A 23253-nucleotide genomic window follows, 5' to 3' on the forward strand; every position below is an offset into this window, starting at 1 on the left:
AGGTACGTTTGATTTATTTCGGTTGTTCCAATGTGATACATGTACTTTTGTGAACTTATCATTTCTGAGAAAGCATTCGGTTAGAACGTGATTATTTGTAAATACCACATTAATACAATAAATACTCAAAATGATGTCCGTCAACCTCAATGCATTTGGCAATACGACTAACGACATTCCTCTCAACAGCGAGTAGTTCGCCTTCCGTAATGTTCGCACGTGTATCGACAATGCGCTGACGCATGTTTTTAGGCGTTGTCGGTGGATCATGATAGCAAATATCCTTCAACTTTCCACACAGAAAGAAATCCGGGGACGTCAGATCCGGTGAACGTGCGGGCCATGGTATGGTGCTTCGACGACCAATCCACCTGTCATAAAATATGGTTCTCAATACCGCTTTAACCGCACGCGAGCTATGTGCCGAACATCCATCATGTTGGGAGTACATCGCCATTCTGTCAGGCAGTGAAACATCTAGTAGTAACATCGGTAGAACATTACGTAGGAAATCAGCATGCATTGCATCATTTAGATTGCCACTGGCAAAATGGGGGCCAATTATCCTTCCTCCCATAATGCTGCACCATACATTAACCCGCCAAGGTCGCTGATGTTCCACTTGTCGCAGCCATCGTGGATATTCCGATGCTCAATAGTGCATATAATGCCGGTTTACGTTACCGCTGTTGGTGAACGACGCTTCGTCGCTAAATAGAATGCGTGGAAAAAATCTGTCATCGTCCCGTAATTTCTCTTGTGTCCAGTGGCAGAACTGTACACGACGTTCAAAGTTGTCGCCATGCGATTCCTGGTGCATAGAAATATGGTACAGGTGCAATCGATGTTGATATAGCATTCTCAACACCGACGTTTTTGAGATTCCCGATTCTCGCGCAATTTGTCTGCTACTGACGTTCGGATTAGCCGCGACAGCACCTAAAACTCCTACTTGGGCATCATCATTTGTTGCAGGTCGTGGTTGACGTTTCACATGTGGCTGAACACTTCCTGTTTCCTTAAATAACGTAACCATCCGGCGAATGGTCCGAACTCTTGGATGATGTCGTCCAGGATACCGAGCAGCATACATAGCACACGCCCGTTGGGCATTTTGATCACAATAGCCATACATCAACGCGATATCGACATTTTGGTAAACGGTCCATTTTAACACGGGTAATGTATCACGAAGCAAATACCGTCCGCACTGGCAGAATGTTACGTGATACCACGTACTTATACGTTTGTGGATATGACAGTGCCATCTATCACAAAGCGAAAAAAGTGGTCCGACTAAAACATTCATATTTCTTTACGTACTACACGAATATGTAATAAAAATTCCTATTTAAAAAAAAAACGCAGTTGATATCCGTTTGACCTATGGTAGCGCCATCTAGTGGGCCAACCATAGCGCTATCTGGATTCCCCTACCAAACTTGGGGGGGGGGTGTTCGTTCTTTGTAGTTTTTTCGTTTGATGTTTATTCCGTGAGATATTTGGCCCGGTCACTATCAATAGACCACCCTGTAGTATTGCGATACTGAAGTATGTACGATTATTCGGCAGTTCTCAGAGTCCTTACTTCTAGTGTGTTAATAGTGAAGCAGTTGCAACACATGATGGGAAAAAATGCCATTGACAGACTTTGCAACATATAACTTAGAGTGCTGCATTACAGTAGGTCAGTAGGAGGCAGTCAGCTGCTGGTGATTTCGCAGTGTAAACAATTTTCTTTACAGCTGCATTGTTTATAGTTGTGTTCATTTCATAGTGCTACGATTTCTGATTAAAAATGAAGAGACAAATAAGGTTAATCGAACTGTTCTCTGGGCCTGCCCAAAAGGATTATCATTTGTATCTTCTGTCAACTGAGGTGACACATCAAGCTGATATGGTTTGATTTTATTTTCTTTTGGTTTTCGCAGACTTGTTGACACAGGATTACAGGAACTGTGAAGGTTGACCAAAATTCCCTTGAAAATTCGACTGGAAATATTTTACAAAAGATGATTATACCATTCATCTCCATGTGCTTTAAGAATGAGATGTATGGTCCCAAAATCGATAACTCAGCGAAATGAGTATTGTCGTTGTTGTGGTCTTCAGTCCTGAGACTGGTTTGATGCAGCTCTCCATGCTACCCTATCCTGTGCAAGTTTCTTCATCTCCCAGTACCGACTGCAACCTACATCCTTCTGAATCTGCTTAGTGTATTCATCTCTTGGTCTCCCTCTATGATTTTTACCCTCCACGCTGCCCTCCAATGCTAAATTTGTAATCCCTTGATGCCTAAGAACATGTCCTACCAACCGGTCCCATCTTCTAGTCAAGTTGTGTCACAAACTCCTCATCTCCCCAATTCTATTCAATACCTCCTCATTAGTTATGTGATCTACCCATCTAATCTTCAGCTTTCTTCTCTAGCACCACATTTCGAAAGCTTCTATTCTCTTCCTGTCCAAACTATTTATCGTCCACGTTTCACTTCCATACATGGCTACACTCCATACAAATACTTTCAGAAATGACTTCCTGACACTTAAATCTATACTCGATGCTAACAAATTTCTGTTCTTCAGAAACGCTTTCCTTGCCATTGCCAGTCTACATTTTATATCATCTCTACTTCGACCATCATCAGTTATTTTGCTCCCCAAATAGCAAAACTCATTTACTACTTTAAGTGCCTCATTTCCTAATCTAATTCCCTCTGTATCACCCGACTTAATTCGACTACATTCCATTATCCTCGTTTTGCTTTTGTTGATGTTAATCTTATATCCTCCTTTGAAGACACTGTCCATTCCATTCAACTGCTCTTCCAAGTGCTTTGCTGTCTCTGACAGAATTACAATGTCATCAGCGAACCTCAAAGTTTTTATTTCTTCTCCATGGATTTTAATACCTACTCCGAATTTTTCTTTTGTTTCCTTTACTGCTTGCTCAATATACAGATTGAATAACATCAGGGATAGGCTACAACCCTCTCTCACTCCCTTCCCAACCATTGCTTCCCTTTAGTGTCCCTCGACTCTTATAATTGCAATCTGGTATCTGTACAAATTGTAAATAGCCTTTCGCTCCCTGTATTTTACCCCCGCCACCTTTAGAATTTGAAAGAGAGTATTCCAGTCAACATTGTCAAAAGCTTTCTCTAAGTCTACAAATGCTAGAAACGTACGTTTGCCTTTCCTTAATCTTTCCTCTAAAATAAGTCGTAAGGTCAGTATTGCCTCACGTGTTCCAATATTTCTACGGAATCCAAACTGATTTTCCCCGATGTCGGCTTCTACCAGTTTTTCCATTCGTCTATAAAGAATTCGTGTTAGTATTTTGCAGCTGTGACTTACTAAACTGATAGTTCGGTAATTTTCACATCTGTCAACACCTGCTTTCTTTGGGATTGCAATTATTACATTCTTCTTGAAGTCTGAGGGTATTTCGCCTGTCTCATACATCTTCCTCACCAGATTGTAAAGTTTTGTCAGGACTGGCTCTCCCAAGGCCGTCAGTAGTTCCAATGGAATGTTGTCTACTCCCGGGGCCTTGTTTCGGCTCAGGTCTTTCAGTGCTCTGTCAAACTCTTCACGCAGTATCATATCTCCCATTTCATCTTCATCTACATTCTCTTCGATTTCTATAATATTGTCCTCAAGTACATCGCCCTTGTATAGACCCTCTATATACTCCTTCCATCTTTCTGCTTTCCCTTCTTTAGTTAGAACTGGGTTTCCATCTGAGCTCTTGATATTCATACAAGTGGTTCTCTTTTCTCCATAGGTCTCTTTAATTTTCCTGTAAGCAGCATCTATCTTACCCCTAGTGAGATAAGCCTCTACATCCTTACATTTGGCCTCTAGCCATCCCTGCTTAGCCATTTTGCACTTCCTGTCGATCTCGTTTTTGAGACATTTGTATTCCTTTTTGCCTGCTTCATTTGCTGCATTTTTATATTTTCTCCTTTCATCAATTAAATTCAATATTTCTTCTGTTACTACAGGATTTCTACTAGCCCTCGTCTTTTTACCTACTTGATCCTCTGCTGCCTTCACTACTTCATCCCTCAGAGCTACCCATTCTTCTTCAACTGTACTTCTTTCCCCCACTGCTGTCAATTGTTCCCTTATGCTCTCCCTGAAACTCTGTACAATCTCTGGTTTAGTCAGTTTATCCAGGTCCCATCTCCTTAAATTCCCACCTTTTTGCAGTTTCTTCAATTTTAATTTGCAGTTCATAACCAATAGATTGTGGTCAGAGTCCACATCTGCCCCTGGAAATGTCTTACAATTTAAAACCTGGTTCCTAAATCTCTGTCTTACCATTATATAAACTACCTGATACGTTTTAGTATCTCCGGGATTCTTCCATGTATACAACCTTCTTTTATGATTCTTGAACCAAGTGTTAGTTATGATTAAATTATGCTCTATGCAAAATTCTACCAGACGGCTTCCTCTTTCATTTCTTAGCCCCAATCCATATTCACCTACTATGTTTCTCTCTGTCCCTTTTCCTGCACACGAATTCCAGTCACCCATGACTATTAAATTTTCGTCTCCCTTCACTATCTGAATAAAATCTTTTATCTCATCATACATTTCATCAATTTCTTCATCATCTGCAGAGCTAGTTGGGATATAAACTTGTACTACTGTAGTAGGCGTGGGCTTCGTATCTATCTTGGCCACAATAATACGTTCACTATGCTGTTTGTAGTAGCTTACCCGCATTCCTATTTTCCTATTCATTATTAAACCTACTCCTGCATTACCTCTATTTGATTTTGTATTTATAACCCAGTATTCACCTGACCAGAAGTCCTGTTCCTCCCGCCACCGAACTTCACTAATTCTCACTATATCTAACTTTAACCTATCCATTTCCCTTTTTAAATTTTCTAACCTACCTGCTCGATTAAGGGATCTGACATTCCACGCTCCGATCCGTAGAACGCCAGTTTTCTTTCTCCTGATAACAACGTCCTCCTGAGTAGTCCCCACCCGGAGATCCGAATGTGGGACTATTTTACCTCCTGAATATTTTACCCAAGAGGACACCATCATCATTTAACCATACAGTAAAGCTGCATGCCCTCGGGAAAAATTACGGATGTAGTTTCCCCTTGCTTTCAGCCTTTCGCAGTACCAACACAGCAAGGCCGTTTTGGTTATTGTTACAAGGCCATATCAGTCATAATAATAAAAAATTCAGCTGTATGACAAATTCTTTTTATTGTGCTATTTTTCAATATTTTTTCTTATGAAGAATCAGGAGGAATCTTGTCTATATTTCCTTGAAATTCGATTTTAGAATGGCATTCGCTTGAGAAATGTATGTTTTTACCTGCACGATGAAATATATTTGACATTCGGGACTGGAACAATCATACGTGAATGCTGTTAAACCTTTGTATGTGACAGTCCATGTGCCACGTATTCGCAGTAGTTAACCAGTAATTAATTTTTGTTCTTATCGTCCTCGTTCTTGCTTTAACATAATTATAACTATTAATGTATTCAATGTTTAAAAATCTACCTTATTTAGCATTTGTCTTTGAAGAAATGATGATCAGTCATTGCCGACACTATCGTTAAAGTGATTGAATGAAAACAAAATTACGCTAGAGCGATTACTCATTTCTTCTGGTCACGACAGAGGCTAACATTAAAAATTGGGTTTTTACCCTGTATCTTTAAATGATGCAATAATATAGAGCCTCATGTAAAGTTTCAGCGTATTACTAAAACCATTGGGCAAAACAAAGGAAAAAGCTAGTGTTATCATCACTCAAATCCTGTCCATCACGCAGTCGTCCCTTCCACCCAGTGACGTATGTTTATTTAAGTGGAAGTTATTTACCCCGAATCTTCGATATTACAGAACGAAGCCGCTCGCGTCATCCCGGAAAAGGGATCCACGAACCGCTTGCCAACTCAGGTGCCTGACGCCTTCACTTGCGCAACCCGCCCTGCAAACCTCCGACGCCGGAATAGGTTCTCCAGGGGCAACAGCTATTCTCTAATACGTCTGGGCCAAATGTGGCAGGGCAAGGGGCTGTTGCTCTACACCAAGGTGTATCTCTGACAGACAGGAGCAGTTTTCAGATATCGTGTGATAACAGATGTGCAGTTCAAGCAACAGGTGCCTATACCATCGTGATACATACGCTAGTGTTAAATAACGTCCCACGATTAAAATTATTGACACACTACTATATCTCATTTATGAATCTTACTATGCGTAAAATTTAGTAATCTAGTTTCGTTATTAATTTGTCTACCGGAAAAATTTATGTGAATAACACATTTTTAATCAGAGATTATCGAATCTGGACGTTAGTAGCGTCAAAATAACTGCTTAAATCTGTAAATATCGTTGTCCTTACAATTGACATTTCAAAAAAGAGCGGGAAAACCTGAACGTAGTATTCTTCCGCCCGAAGCTCAATGCCCGCGCTTCCTTCAGATGCGCTGTTGGAAGCGAGGTAGTAGAAGCGAGTGAACAGCCCTGAAGAACGTGGCGACAACGATGCAGGCTACAGCAGCATCGTGATTCTGCATTAACAACTGTTCTAACACAAAGGTAAGGAAAGGCATTTCCTAACGAGACTTGGCTGGCAGTAACGCAACCTTCAGAAGGTGACAGTGCGCCCGGACAGGCCTCCGCGGTGTTATCTGGTTCTATTCGTGGAGCTTTAAGTTCGCGCAGGCACCCAACATGGCGGAGAGCGCTCCCCCCACCATCACTGCGGGGTCCCCCTCCACTGGGTGGGCGGGCCAGACCACAAACGGACCGCCTCCCCACTCACGACGTACTACAAGTGTCCGTGCATTAAAAGCCCGTGAAAAAGCAAGACCGTAAGATGTTCGTAGCCCTTCGGCGCATTTCGGCTGCATTCGGGACGAAGAACCACTTCTTTCGGCGCTGGCCAGCAGACGCTTCGTGTCAGACAGTATTATTGTTGCCGCGTGCGCGAAGGTTTGAGTAGCAGATGTGTCTCGCGGTATGCTAATTATTTATGCCGTCGCCACATTCTGTATCTCTAGCATCGCAATCGAGCTGCTGGGAGGGACTGTCATTTCGGAACACGTGTGCGCTGTGTTTGTGACATGAAGTGAAAATTGGCCAATTTAACAAAAATAAATTAAAAAGGTGTGGTTATAATTAATTGTTGAACCTGCATTACATTTTACTAAACATAACAGTGAAGAGTAATAAACACATTTTTCTACTCGTTGGGAAACAATACAGAGGCAAAAAGGCGGTTGCGGTAAGTTTTTAAACATTTTTTCAAATCAGAATTTACGTCTTTTCATGTCGAATACACTTACTATATTTTTAAAATACCATGAGAACTTAGTGCTCTGCCCTCGTGCATGTAACCAACCGTGTGTGCCTGTATTCCAAACTGATTTTCTTTTCTTTGTATTGTTGTCGCCGGTAGTTCGTGAATTTCTGCTAGAACTTTTAGTTGTGATGACAGGTACCACTGCGAGAATTTATTTCCTTGTTTCTCCTGAGCCACATTTTACTGTTATTTTTACAGCTGTCGTTATCTATGTTTTCCGATTTCCAAATTGTTATCGAATCATGAAAGTAACAATGCTCAGATATGTCAAACCCACGCGGGGAAACAACCATGCACCGCTACCGTGCATCTAATCCGATTGAAATTTGGGCTTTGATTCCGCCCTAAATATGTGTTTCAAATGTGGAAATAGGTGTGGAGTTTATATAATTTTCAAGTGTAATTTTAATTTCCTCGTGACAGTTATGTCACGAAATAGGTACATATACTTTGGGATTTGTGTTTAGGCCGTGGAACTAACACGTAAGAACAGCTGTTTCATGCAGTTCCCGCTTCGGTATGCCCTATTGTTACAATCACAGAAAGAAATATTCGTTTCGCAACCGATTACATTACTAGAATTGAGGAATTTTGTTATGTGAGACTAGCACCGTTTTGAAATGTAGTGAAAGATGAAAAAGAAATGTTTTAATTAAATAGAAAAACTGTGACGAAAATAATTATTTCGTAATAAAGAGTAATCAAACTACTTTCTAACTTGTGTAAGTCGCAGGAGCCTGGTACTTGTAATTAAACATTGGTCTGTCTCGATGATAGCGGTTGCGGATAAATGTGTATTGTGTATTTCGTTCTGTTTTAAATTAAGTGCCAGCAGAATTTGTCACCGACTACTAAATAGTTAGTCAGAAATTTTAGCACTTATTGATACAGCACGATTCTTTTTACATTATAAATATTGGTTCAAAGAGAATAGCTGATGGGCAGACAACAGTAAGAATTAGCCTTGTAGAATTAAATTTGTATTCTGCATTCGTTTGTATACTAACTTGCCGAAAAATACAACACTGTTGAGTATTATAGGATACCACCTTTTTTAATGTTATACCAGTTACGTGTAGTAATTTTCATTGTGCAACAAACTTATATTTTCTACAGATACGAATCGAAGTGTTATTTGTTGAAAATTATATCAGGATCTGGAGACCAGTTCGTAATTAGGAGAGAGCGATATGGGTGGTGAACGCATTAGAGTGTAATTGTTTGTTAGTCTGCCAGTTGATGCGTGTGACTGAATGATCTGTCGTTAATTATTGGAATGTACTTCTCCTATCTGTAACGCTTGCGACGGCGCTCTCTTTCGAATTTGTGCACGTGTAAACATTATTTAAAACACAGAGCTAAGAACAAACGAAGCACTCACGCGGCCGCATATTGCGAACTGAACATATGTAGTAGATATATCGCAAAATCGCATAATGCGTACGAGAATGTGGAGGAACTTCCAGTTTTATATCAGTAAATATTGGCGTCCGGGTTTGTCAGGGTCACTGGAGCAGGCGTACTCAATTGTCACAGAACAAACAATTTGCTTGTTCTGTTTTCATAGAAACTAAAAAGTAAGCCCAGAGTAGTTTGTGTTATAGAGAGGAAATACCAAGTAAATTCTTCAGCTGTGGTTTTTAGATTTTTGTATTGTTTGCAGCTCTAGAAAATTTTAGGATATCGTATTCCATGAAGAGATGTTGAAATATTAAGCGCAACACGCGGCGTGTTTCAAGACTATCTAACATCAAAAGAATTAACTTTGATTTGAAACAGCGCTTCTGACTAGCGTCGTTAAAGAATCCTAGTTACAAATATAGAGAAACTGTAGATAAAATGCATTTAAATGTGACATATGTTGAGTAATGGAGGCAGTTCGTACTTAAGAAGGAAGAGGGAACAGTAAGATACAGCACAAAATCAGTAATCTCAAGTTTCCGTAAATGTAGCTTTTTCTGCAGTTAAATTTGATAAATGTTTCACGTCAGAGATTGACATTTGTTTAATAGCATAAGAGAGTGCTCTAATATCTTACTGTTTAGATCACAGGCAATAATTATCTAGCACGATTAAATTCACACGTCGTGGAAAAATATTCGCCATTGGTCTAGCACCAAGTAGTATTACTTGTTCCTGGCAGTTATAGTTCAGAATGTAACGTACACATTTCTTATGTGGATTTGCGAGCATCATTTATCAAATGTGCACGTGGCCACTAGAGCGTATATATCCGTACTTTGACTTCATTCACCCGAGGACGAGTGCAAAATCTGATCACTCTTTCTGTTGTGGTTGTTTAGTGAAAAGCATAGAACAAGATGTAACAACTATTTCGGTGCCATCGGATTTCCTCGAAATGAAATATAGGAAATCGCATTAACGGGAATATCTGCATTCTCTATCCTATATCTGTAAATTTGACGAGGTGAGCCGCCGAAAGAGTATTCTCATTCATCGGCAGTGTGGACGAGCTCTGGCAAAGAGGCGGAGACAAGTAAAGGGCGAAGTAGCATTCAGCTGCCGAACAGGAACGATGGTGACTCACAAGATTCAAGGTGGCGGCGAACTTTCCGCCAGCAGGAAATGCTTGCACCCATCGGGCCGGGGTCCTTTGTCGCACGTTGCCTCTCTGTGTTGCCTTTTTACGATAACCAGCCGCGGAGCCGTACTGCCGTGGACATAGACCGGCCTCGCAGATTATGAAACGTGACTAATCGATAATTTAACGGTAGTCGTGACAAGCTTTGTGTTACGCAACATAATGAAGAAATTAAGCTCCCGAAATTTAGACATCGAACTGGTACGCAATGTTTGAATTGAGAGTACCATCTAGCAGATAGGAAGTGGTGGGGAGAGGGGAACGAACGAGTGGAAACTGTCCAGCACAGAGCCTGTTGAATCCGGTAGTTACATGCAAGCCTGGAAGCAGTAATAAAGATTGTTTAGTCATACAGGGGCGAACAGGATATGCGGCGAGCGCAAGCTTACAAGGAGAAAGTTTGGCGGTATAAGAGTCGGAAATCACTTTCTTTTCTTTCTCTTTCCTTATAAAGATCGTGAGTGCCATTCATTTCGGACTACAATGCAGGAATAACAGATAAATTATACGTGGGAAGAGGAGGGTAGCAATTTTTCGAGAGTAAATAATCGCTTAATGTGATTTCCAATCTAGTTGGTGAGTTGTGGCCTTTAGGGCAACATCAAGCTTTCATCGGTTATACCATGCACGTGCATGCATTCTGCGTTTAAGATATTTAGTTTGTGGACGCTGACGAAACCCGCGATGAACATTCATCGCCAGAAACTGCAGCATCTTACTGGTAAGAAATTGTCCCACGTCTTGTAATTCTCTATTTGATTTCGAGTTTGCTTGAAAAAAAAAATTCTAAAAGATCTGGAACTTTGTGAAGCCTACTTGTATTTTACAAGCGTAGTGATGATGGGGAAAAGAATACGGAATATCGTATGCATCAGTCGGCCAGGTAATTTACGAACTGTAAAATAGTGCCCAACCCGGACTCCTGTAGACAGAATTAAACAGCATTGCACAGGATCTGGGTTGTCGCCGTGTATAGACTTTCTTCTGGAATACACGGCCGGGCCAACATTTCAGTCATTGTTACCTTTTATTAAGCCAAACCGTTCGTTTACAATACAACTTTTCGTACCGATTATCAACCAGAGACGTAAACTGGGTGGAAAAACCTGCGAAAAGCATAACATTAGCTGTATACATAGTTATCTGCGCCCTTAATACCAACGAGTAGTTGTGCGTTGAACAATTAGGGGATGGCAAACACAGATTTGCTCGAGGACAGAGAGAAATGCAGCTCCTAAACAAAAGGTTCATATGCGCAGTCGCGACAGAGATAACTTCAGTGGTAGTGCAACGAAACCAACGTTAAACTTGTATTCGACGCTATGGTCTTTCACAGCTCTTTTTTATACCCTTATAGCGACACAGTATAAGACGCATTACTACATCCAACTTTTGTTACATGTCTGTGTCTGTCGGTGGCAGTATCTCAAAAGCAGAGCTACTTGGCTCAGAGGTGGTCGCCATTGTAACGGTATATGTTGCTGTAGAATTCTTTCTATGATTAGCAGACTTTTGTCATCTGTTTACGAAACCTGATCCAGAGTCGTGGCTGCGCATATGTAAGGATTGTCCGAGTCACATCTGTTATTCCGTGAAACTTTCAAGTACGAATACTACAATGTGTAAGCTATTCATTTCACAATTTCCTTTGTGTTGCAAGGACACTTGATGCTACATCCATGTGAGCTCTAGTCGGTAACCAGGGATCCGCGCTGACAGTGTCGAGAAGTGTGTGTTTGTCTCGGTAAGGGATTTTAGCACGTCTGTTCCTCCATCGTGCGTCAAGCATTCCACAAAGTGTAGCTTCATATATCTCTCGGGTTCGTGCAGAACCACGCTTAAATAGGCAGTCTCAGCGGCTACTCTTCAGCAAGGATGCTGGTGTGTACAAGTGGAAAGAGCTTCGAATCTCCCAGCGATAAATATCGATATGTATTAACAAGAACTGTAAAACACGAGGAACAATCAGTTCTCCAGAATCGACTTAGCAGCTCTTTTTATGACGGTTGCTGCTGGCGGGCCGGTTATTCTTCGTCTCTTACTGACCCTGATAATACACATCGATAAAACGGATTCGCACTAGATTAATTTTGGATCGCTCTATCGAATAGGCTCGTAAAATTCAGCTTTAAAAATAATTTTTATTGTAACTGGAAACAAACCGACGCTTTACACCGACGCCGGGTGACGAATGAAAGGCGTTTGTTTGCGCTGACCCCAGCTACACGTAAAAAAAAAATAATTCAAATATCAACCGAAACACCAGAGAAAATGCGGCCGACATCTCTTAGGAGAGACACCCTTCATATGCTACGCAAGCAACTGCACAGGACAGGAAAGATGGTGCTTCATTGTCTGCCACTCTCTCGTAAAATCTGTCTTACCTTTTTATCGTAGTTCCCGCGGGAGATATGTAGTAGACGCGGCAGAATTGCTACTTTGCCTTCCTCGATTATCAATCTTTTAAATATACCTCATCATTTTTCCAAATATTTCCCACTGAAGTTCACTCTTCAACTCCGTCACACAAACTGTATCGGCTGTTACAATCCAGGCAATGCGTCTCTGAAATGCTTCGATGTCTGTTGCCATGCCTACTAGAAATTGAGTCCAAACAGTGGGGTACGGGTGGCAATAGCCGTTTGTATGCGGTTTCTTGTACAGAAGAATCCTGTTTTTCAGAATTCTCCCAAAAAATGTAAATTTCCCTTTCCTAATACAGATTTCTCTTCTTCTTTCCACATCATATCACTTCGGAGTATTACCCCTATACATGAGTCTGTGGCTAATCTTGTTGTAAGATTCTTTCCCTTTTTGTTCAAAACTGCGAGCTTGCGTTAGTCGTTCATTTTCAGAAGTGACCAATAGTGCTGGAGAGAGAGGTACCAGCAGTAACAACATATCCATGCTCATCTTGCGCATTGCACTGTACATTTTGTCTTATGTGGGTTCTCGGATTTAGCCATTTGGCGCACATAATGCGTCATCATTGTGCCGGTTTGTGAAGACGGAGCAGCATTCGAACGATTGTGACAACACTGAAGTCCATCTGACAACGGAAGCTTGTGTCAAACAGACTATTATAGAATGCCATCTACATCTACATCTACAGCCATACTCCGCAAGCCACCTGACGGTGTGTGGCGGAGGGTACCTTAAGTACCTCTATCGGTTCTCCCTTCTATTCTAGTCTCGTATTGTTCGTGGAAAGAAGGATTGTCGGTATGCCTCTGTGTGGGCTCTAATCTCTCTGATTTTATCCTCATGGTCTCTTCGCGAGATATACGTAGGAGGGAGCAATATACTGCTTGACTCTTCGGTGAAGGTATGTTCTCGAAACTTTGACAAAAGCCCGTACCGAGCTACTGAGCGTCTCTCCTGCAGAGTCTTCCACTGGAGTTTATCTATCATCTCCGTAACGCTTTCGCGATTACTAAATGATCCTGTAACGAAGCGCGCTGCTCTCCGTTGGATCTTCTCTATATCTCCTATCAACCCTATCTGGTACGGATCCCACACTGCTGAGCAGTATTCAAGCAGTGGGCGAACAAGCGTACTGTAACCTACTTCCTTTGTTTTCGGATTGCATTTCCTTAGGATTCTTCCAATGAATCTCAGTCTGGCATCTGCTTTACCGACGATCAACATTATATGATCATTCCATTTTAAATCACTCCTAATGCGTACTCCCAGATAATTTATGGTATTAACTGCTTCCAGTTGCTGACCTGCTATTTTGTAGCTAAATGATAAAGGATCTATCTTTCTGTGTATTCGCAGCACATTACACTTGTCTACATTGAGATTCAATTGCCATTCCCTGCACCATGCGTCAATTCGTTGCAGATCCTCCTGCATTTCAGTACAATTTTCCATTGTTACAACCTCTCGATACACCACAGCATCATCTGCAAAAAGCCTCGGTGAACTTCCGATGTCATCCACCAGGTCATTTATGTATATTGTGAATAGCAACGGTCCTATGACACTCCCCTGCGGCACACCTGAAATCACTCTTACTTCGGAGGACTTCTCTCCATTGAGAATGACATGCTGCGTCCTGTTATCTAGGAACTCCTCAATCCAATCACACAATTGGTCTGATAGTCCATATGCTCTTACTTTGTTCATTAAACGACTGTGGGGAACTGTATCGAACGCCTTGCGGAAGTCAAGAAACACGGCATCTACCTGTGAACCCGTGTCTATGGCCCTCTGAGTCTCGTGGACGAATAGCGCGAGCTGGGTTTCACATGACCGTCTTTTTCGAAACCCATGCTGATTCCTACAGAGTAGATTAATACGAGTGTATCAAAGATTCCGCGAAAACATTATACAGGTAGTTTTCAACTGTCATCGCACTGTCAGTATTATACAGTCTGTTTGTTGGCCTGTAAGTAAATGTTAATTATTTTTATTTGTAACGTCTCGGGTGGGATTCTCTCTCTCCGTTACCTTTCTTGTTTGCAGTGTTCTGTACGTAATAATTATATTCCACGCGCTAATACTTTGTTGTTTACATGTCTTCAAGTTTCCGTTTCATTACGAGGCCTCGCTAGAACACACGGCCGGATATGGGAGAAAATTCGTGTGAAAATTATAACGGTTTCCTTGTAATATGCCCTTGTCAGTAAATAACGATTTTTATTTACTTTTCCCATTATCAGTTTTCGTACCTGTATCTGCATGGTGCTCCACAATTGCTGCCACGCACTTCTAGAGGATGTAAGGGGACTTGGTACATAAAGGTTTATATGGAAGCTATGTCCGAAAACTTAATTTCCGTGATCCCAGGAGCGTCAAATCTGCTCAAGTGTTCAACCTTGACGACTTTCAGATCTCCATGTAGCCTGTGTAAGTGAAGACTGCGAAGTCGCTACTTGTTTCGGACCGAAGGGAAACTGGAGGCCCTCCCATAACCGGTTCAGCGAACTGGTTCCCAGGTCGGAAGTGGTCGAAGGGCGTATCACCTTGTAGATCGACTACAGATTCTGCCGTTTCGGGAGCTAAGGAGCGTCCGCGATGCCTTCATCGTGTCTTAGAGCATGGCAGGCGGCCGTGCAGAGCCTTCGGCGTGTGGCGCTTAAGGGAAGCAGAATCCAGAAAACGAACTTCGTGGACAACCGTCACCGCTGCGGCCTGTAGGCTAGGTAACGAGCCAGCTCCACTGCCGTTCCTCAATGCAAGTAGCATTTCTCCGTTTCGCTCATCTCTACATTACAGAGGCTTCATTGATTACATTTTTTTTTTCTTTTTTTGGCGTCTTTGATGTGTGATAAGGTGTGATCTTCATATTGAACTTTTCCCTCCAGATTTCAGTGCTTAATATTCGTTTTCTATTGCTTTGTAAATCTTAAATACAGATTATATCGCAATTAAGGAGTCGGATTTTAGTTCTTCCCATTGTCATGGTTGTGATACTGCCCTTCCTGTTCACGTACACCCCCATGATTGGCTTCGCTTAATGAATACTCGGAGAGATAGCTTGACTCACACTTGCAAGAAGGCTCGAGTTAGTTGCTTCCGAGGCCATACGGTCCGGCATCACTTTCATTGGGTTCCATTTGTTTGTGGAAGTCGTCGACAGACGAGGTGTAAAGCCACAACCTCCTGAAGGATCTTTCTTTGTGTAGTTAACAGTCTTTTTATCTGCCATCTGAAATCATCATTGATCAAGCACAGTGATTTAGGAAACGACAGACATACATGAAGAGCTGAAAGTATGGACGATACTGAAGATCATACGTCTGATGCAGATATAATCCATTTCGCATAGAGGTGCAGATATTTGAAACACACGGATTCCGGCACGTTGATAAGTTGAATCTTTTCTCCATATCGTTATCGAGTGAGGTGAAGTAGTAACTAAAACACTGGACTGTTATTCATGGCTAATGTGGTTAAAATATTGGTAAGGCCATCCAAATTGTCAATGGTTTCCGTAAATCAATTCGTTTGAATGCCGGTTAGTGCCCTTAAAATGGATACTACCGATTTCCCCCCAAAACCTAGCGAAATGATAGTTTCTAACTTTACTTGTGATTCGATGAGGTTGGGTAAAAGACGATTCTACTGGCAAAAATGCAAACCAGGAAAGGATTAATTGCCCGCTTACCTTTTTCGTGCTTTCAGATACCTCTATCTTGAATGGTATTGGGAAGTACATACCCGAAACGAACCGAACCAGCCCATTTTCTCGAAAACTTTTCGTCCTAATTTTTCCCGATATAATACATTTCTGGCTAACTTATATGGACAAACTGAATGGTGAACCTTTCATTGCTTGGATTCTCACTGCAAAACGTAAAAGTGGTCAACTTCAAAATTTCAAACGGGAGGCTGGTACAAAATCAGACTCTTGGAAGAGAGCTCTTAAGACTGAACGTTTTCTTTAGTCTGGGATGTTTTCTCATGTTGCGCCATTTCCTTATCCTCAAGGTAATAATCCTGACGTTGACGAGTTGAGCAACGCCTTAGGAAGGAAATAAATTACTACAGAAAATAATGGATGTACTTTTTTCTTTTATTTTCTTGCTCATTCGACCTGTCAGTGGTCGTCGTCAGATTGTCGTATATATAAGGGACGATCAAAAAATTTCCGTTCCAATGCCAGACTAATCCCTTGCGTACATGTCGCTGCTTATATACTGGCAGAGGAGTTGCGCTAGGCCACGTTTACGCTGGAGCAACGTCCTCAAACGGAAGTTTCCGTTAGAATGCCACAGTAGCTCCATGCCTACATTCGGTTCATATATACCGCCATAGGAGTTGGACAGGGTCGCATATACGGTGTAGCAGTGTCCTGAAACATAAACTTTTTGATCGCTGTTTATACTTTTAGGAATATTGCACTTAAAACTGATATTTCTTATTTTTAAGTTTCAAATGATTGTATGATTAGCGACAGAACAAAGAATTATGATTTTAGTGTTCGAATAACCTTTTTGTACCGATTTTGTGAGAAGAGGCACCACTGCCTAATTCCGGATTACTATAATATATTATAGTAATATAATATGCACGTTGGGTACTCCGAAGTATGTCTGCAGCTGGCTACTCCTGGTAGTCTACCGAATTCGGCCTTTCATTTTATCCCTTGTTGGAGAACTTTGGTGGCATAGTGTGTCTAGGATGCCACTCCCATTCTTAAAGAAAATGTAAAAAAATATACGTGAGGTTTTAAGCCAGGTGAGATTAGTAGGGACAATGCTGGTTTTCTGTTTAAAAAAAACACCTGCTCGTCAAGTAAAACAAGCCTGCCATCCATCTTCTTACAACACACACAATGGTGCTGCTAATGGAATGCTGATAGCAACATGGTCATTGTTGGCAGCAGAAATTAAAAGTTACTGTTCACTCCAAGACTATAAGAAAGTACAAAAAAAGGTTTCATTCGTACTACGACATCGAAACACCTATTTTTACGCACATCCATCCCTACAAATAGTCTGTTTCTCTCATAAAGCACTGTTCTGCTCAGCGGGGACGTTCTTTGATGTTGTCTCTGAAATGATGCATTACACCAAATTGTTTTATCGAAAAAGCACGGTTTTAGGAATTATATCCTAATTTTGCACCATCTCTCCATTGGAAATTCTGAATCTAATTTCGTTTCCTCACATTTCCAACAGATTCCAGCCGATGAAAGGTTCGAAATTCGTCCTCAAACATTGGCGAAAAGCCTCTCACGTCATAATTTGTCAGCCAGGGGTATGGAATACTTTTGTCCATATTATTGTCTGGAATACCGTTGTGTGTTTCTTTGAAACAGATTAACTGTATTTTTTGTATCGGACGCCAAGTCACTTGCGTTCTTTCAAATTAATAATCTCGGTGCCGTAACCAAATAACTGTTAATGAAATAGACGCTATGAAGCCTTTGGATATTCATCAGATGTTGGTGAATATTTATAAGAAATCTGCTTCTTCATTTTAAGAAGTTAGGAATTACATGTCAGAATTTCGTCGTGAGTATATTTCTCTTCAGGATGACTGACGTAAAGGAAATACCATAACTGCAACCGTGAATGAAAGCTTCGAGAAAAGGTACAGCATGGCGTTAGAAGATTGGCGGTTAAACGTGTGGGGACTTCCTAACGCCACAGGTATATCAGGAGAAAGAGTACGGTGCATTTTACACGAAGAAGTACATGTAAGGAAGCTTTGTATCAGGTGGGTGAATTCTGACCAAAATAAATCTGAAAAATCATATTTATGAGTAATATTTTGGCCGCTTGAAAATGTATCCATCGATTTTTGTGCGCCAATTCGTTACCATGAATAAGACACGGATCTAGCGCTTCACGCCAGAAACGACAACACAGACAAGTGTGACGTATATTTCATGTGCCGGGAATATTGTGGACAGTGTTTCGTGGCCTTCGAAACGGAGTCCTGTCATTGATTTCTTTGCAAAGGGCAAATACCGGGTGATCAAAAAGTCAGCATAAATTTGCAAACTTAATAAACCACGGAATAATGTAGATAGAGAGGTAAAAATTGACACACATTGGAATGACATGGGGTTTTATTACAACCACCCCATATTGCCAGACGCGTGAAAGATCTCTTGCGCGCGTCGTTTGGTGATGATCGTGTGCTCAGCCGCCACTTTCGTCTTGCTCGGCCACCCAGGTCCCCAGACCTCAGTCCGTGTGATTATTGACTTTGGGATTACCTGAAGTCACAAGTGTACCATGATCAACCGACATCTCTAGGGATGCTGAAAGACAACATCCGACGCCAATGCCTCACCTTAACTCCGGACATGCTTTACAGCGCTGTTCACAACATTATTCCTCGACTACAGCTATTGTTGAGGGATGATGGTGGAAATATTGAGCATTTCCTGTAAAGAACATCATCTTTGCTTTGTCTTACTTTGTTATGGTAATTATTGCTATTCTGATCAGGTGAAGCGCCATCTGTCGGACATTTTTTGAACTTTAGTGTTTTTTTGGTTCTAATAAAACCCCATCTCATTCCAAGCATGTGTGTCAATTTGTATCTCTCTATCTACATTACTCCGTGATTTATTCAGTTTTCAAATTTATACTGACTTTTTGATCACCCGGTAACTGCCCTACCAACTGCATTACGTGACATTAGACCCGAACTGAAGAAAAAAGAACATGTTTTACATGAAAATACTCCTGCGAACAAAAGGGTTTCAGCAATGAGAAAAATGAGCGATTTCAAGGACGAAAAATTTGAGCATCGAAGTAAGACCCGAACTTGCGGTCGTGAGAACGGTGATTCGAATTCCCATTCGATCATTTAGATTTAGTGTTTCCGTGATGCACTGGAGTAATTCTTTAGAAAAGAACACGATCGATTTCCTTCCATATCCTTCCAACAATCCAAGATTTTGTTCGTTCTCTAACAACTTTGTCGTCGATGGGACAATAAACCCTAAACTTCCTTTATTTTTATTGCAGCAGAGCTAAATTCATCAACACATTTCCCAGATATTGTACTCTCTGACTTACACCTATTTCACATTTAATGAAATGTGAGAATGGAAAGTGTTATAAAGGTGCTACGGCATCCTTAGACAGTGTTTCTTAGGTTTTCCATAGTCGCGCTTCAGGGTTGGAATCAACAGACAGTGAAAAGACGAGTACACTGATGTAAAAGACAACCGCATCAAAGTACACTGATAAGCCAAAACATTAAGAACACTGCCCACCGCGTCGTATAATGCCGCCTGGTGGCGTTTCGGGGACGAGACGCGGCAACGAAAGTTTATGTGCGGAGCAGACACGTTCGGGGCATCACCCTAACGAAGGTATAGGCTGTAAATTGGGAAATCCATTGAGATAAGTGACTTTGACAAAGGTCAGATTATTATAACGCAGAGCTTGAGAACGAGTATCTCGAAAACGGCGAAGCTGGACGAATGTTCACGTGCTACTGTCGGAAAGAGCTAGGACAGTTAAGCGCTATATAACGTCCACGATCTACCTCGTGATGACTGGGTGTTGTGTGATGTCCTTAGGTTAGTTAGGTTTAAGTAGTTCTAAGTTCTAGGGGACTGATGACCATAGATGTTAAGTCCCGTAGTGCTCAGAGCCATTTGAACCATTTAACGTCCACGACTCTTCACAGAACGTGGTGTTCGGAGGTTTTTATTATTCTCGAATCAGAAACATAGACATTTACAATTGCCATACACATCAATAAATATGTACATATATATATATATACACAAATTGTATTTATATTACATGTGCCCAGTACTTTGTAACCTTTAAGGCGCTTGGACTGGCTTGCAGGAGGTCAATTTTCGTGCAGGGTGTAGGGCACAAAAGGCACTGGAGCATGTGGCTTGTGGTTTATTCTTGTCCACAATCACAGGACGTATCTTCTGTTATGAAGCCCCATCTCTTCAGGTTGTCTCTGGATCGTCCAACTCCTGATTGTAATCTGTTTAAAGATTTCCACACCAGCCAGCTCTCGTTGTGTCCAGGTGGCAGTTCTTCAGCTTCTGGCGTCTGCAGGTGAGGCGTCGACTTCTGCCGTAACTCCAGCCCTGCCTTCTCTGGTGAAATGGTGAGCTTCTCGGATGTTCTCAGGAAGCTCTTTCGCGATCTCAGCCGTTGCTGTGGTGGATTATGTCCGTGCAGTGGATGGGCATTGTTCTGTTCCACTTTCAGTCTCTCCTTGTTGGCAGCCACTGTTCTGCGTACCCATGGTGGCGCTATTCAGCCAGGCAGTAGAGCTATCGGTTGGGATGGATCTTAAGCAACCTGTGATCAACCTGCAGGTTTCGTTGAGAGCAATGTCTACTTGTCTGGCATGAGATGGCCTGTACCAGACTGGAGAAGCATATTCAGCAGTAGAAAAGCACAGTGCCATTGCAGAACAGCGAATATTTTGTGAATGTGATCCCCACTGTGTCCCCGCTAGTTTGCGAATTAGGTTGTTTCGAGCGGAGATTTTCAATTTGGTGTTCTTGCAGTGAGTTTTGAATGTCAGAGTTCGGAGGTTATCTGCTCTGTAAAGTAGGACAGATGGTGGTCTGTGGCACCTCTGCCGAAAGAGCACAATGCTGGTGCACGGACGAGTGTTTCAGAGCAACCGTTCATCGTACGTTATTGAACATGGAGCTCCGCAGCAGACCACCCCAATGCGTCCACATGACCCAATGACGTCGTCAGTTCGTCAATTGCCGCGCGGGATTAGCCGAGCGGCCTAAGGCACTGCAGTCATAGACTGTGCAGCCGGTCCCGGCGGAGGTTCGAGTCCTCCCTCGGGCATGGGTGTGTGTGTTTGTCCTTAGGATAATTTAGGTTAACTAGTGTGTAAGCTTAGGGACTGATGACCTTAGCAGTTAAGTCCCATAAGATTTCACAAACATTTGAACATTTTTTGAGTTAGTCCATTACGAATGCAGTGGGCACGGGATGATCCGGATTCGACCGACAATCAATGGAAACGTGAAACTTCCTGGCAGATTAAAACTGTGTGCCCGACCGAGACTCGAACTCGGGACCTTTGCCTTTCGCGGGCAAGTGCTCTACCATCTGAGCTACCGAAGCATGACTCACGCCCGGTACTCACAGCTTTACTTCTGCCAGTATCTCGTCTCCTACCTTCCAAACTTCACAGAAGCTCTCCTGCGAACCTTGCAGAACTAGCACTCCTGAAAGAAAGGATATTGCGGAAACATGGCTTAGCCACAGCCTGGGGGAGGTTTCCAGAATGAGATTTTCACTCTGAGCGGAGTGTGCGCTGATATGAAACTTCCTGGCAGATTAAAACTGTGTGCCCGACCGAGACTCGAACTCGGGACCTTTGCCTAACTTCCTGGCAGATTAAAACTGTGTGCCCGACCGAGACTCGAACTCAGGACCTTTATCTAACTTCCTGGCAGATTAAAACTGTGTGCCCGACCGAGACTCGAACTCGGGACCTTTGCCTTTCGCGGGCAAGTGCTCTACCATCTGAGCTACCGAAGCACAACTCACGCCCGGTACTCACAGCTTTACTTCTGCCAGTATCTCGTCTCCTACCTTCCAAACTTCACGGAAGCTGTCCTGCGAACCTTTCAGAACTAGCACTCCTGAAGGAAAGGATATTGCGGAGACATGGCTTAGCCACAGCTTGGGGGAGGTTTCCAGAATGAGATTTTCACTCTGCAGCGGAGTGTGGTAGAGCACTTGCCCGCGAAAGGCAAAGGTCCCGAGTTCGAGTCTCGGTCGGGCACACAGTTTTAATCTGCCAGGAAGTTTCATATCAGCGCACACTCCGCTGCAGAGTGAAAATCTCATTCTGGAATGGAAACGTGTCGGCTCTTCGGGTGAATCACATTTATCCTACACTAGGTCAGTGGTCGTCTCCACAAACGCCGTCATCGAGTTGAACAGCGTCTCCAAAGGTGCTGGCTGGTGGGAGCATCATTATGCTATGGGAGGCATTCTCATGCTCTTGCATGGGACCTATGCTAGTAATCCAGTATCTTTCAGCCGTATAACTGTCCGTGTCTCGGAGCCATTATCGTGATACAGTGGTTTAAGGAGCATTGTAGCGAACTCACTTTGATGTCTCGCCGATCAAATTCGCCTGATGTAAATCCTAAGGAACACTTGCAGGTCGCTATCGGGCGCCGTAATCGCGCATGCAGGTCAGCCACCCGTTAGTTTCGCGAATTACATGACGTGTGTGTAGAAATATAAAGCCCCATACCTCCAAAAACCTACCAACGTACTGTGGGAGGCCTGCTATGCAGAATAGTGACGTATTTCGTTCCACGTCCGCAGCTCGTGGTCGTGCGGTAGCGTCCTCGCTTTCCGCGCCCGGCTTCCCGGGTTCGATTCCCGGCGGGGTTAGGTATTTCCTCTGCCTCGTGATGACTGGGTGTTGTGTGCTGTCCTTAGGTTAGTTAGGTTTAAGTAGTTCTAAGTTCTAGGAGACTGATGACCATAGATGTTAAGTCCCATAGTGCTCAGAGCCATTTGAACCATTTCGTTCCAAAGACGGACGAACAAGTTATTAAGCAGATAGTCGTAATGTTTTGGCTCATCAGTGTAAGTGCAATGCTACGACTCTAATTCACATTATTTCATGACCAGGTCGACACAATCACTTTGGACTTGGATGACCGCTTCCTTATGAAAGAACCTAATTATTTTACTAAAAATGATATGTGTTAATTTCTGCATATAATAATCACGGATTAAGGCTGTGAATATACTTATTAGCTGTGATAGTAATCCCAACGGTTTGTTATTTTCAAGATTACACATCGAAAGTTCCCGGCGGAGGCTCGAGTCCTCCCTCAGACATGGGTGTGTGT

The 23253-nt window shown here is 42.4% G+C and overlaps 1 protein-coding gene across 3 annotated transcripts in view; it reads left to right on the forward strand.

Annotated features, from left to right (window-relative positions):
- Nucleotides 1-6964: 6964 nt before the first annotated feature.
- Nucleotides 6965-23253, forward strand: part of LOC126183184 (nuclear hormone receptor FTZ-F1 beta) — a 413728-nt gene continuing 397439 nt past the window's right edge. For all 3 annotated transcript variants that reach the window (XM_049924916.1, XM_049924917.1, XM_049924918.1), the window contains exon 1: nucleotides 6965-7276. The gene's annotated coding sequence lies outside the window, so the exon portion shown is untranslated. The remainder of the gene's footprint in view (nucleotides 7277-23253) is intronic.

This window comes from Schistocerca cancellata, chromosome 4 (genome assembly GCF_023864275.1).
Source record: "Schistocerca cancellata isolate TAMUIC-IGC-003103 chromosome 4, iqSchCanc2.1, whole genome shotgun sequence".
NCBI lineage: Eukaryota > Metazoa > Arthropoda > Insecta > Orthoptera > Acrididae > Schistocerca > Schistocerca cancellata.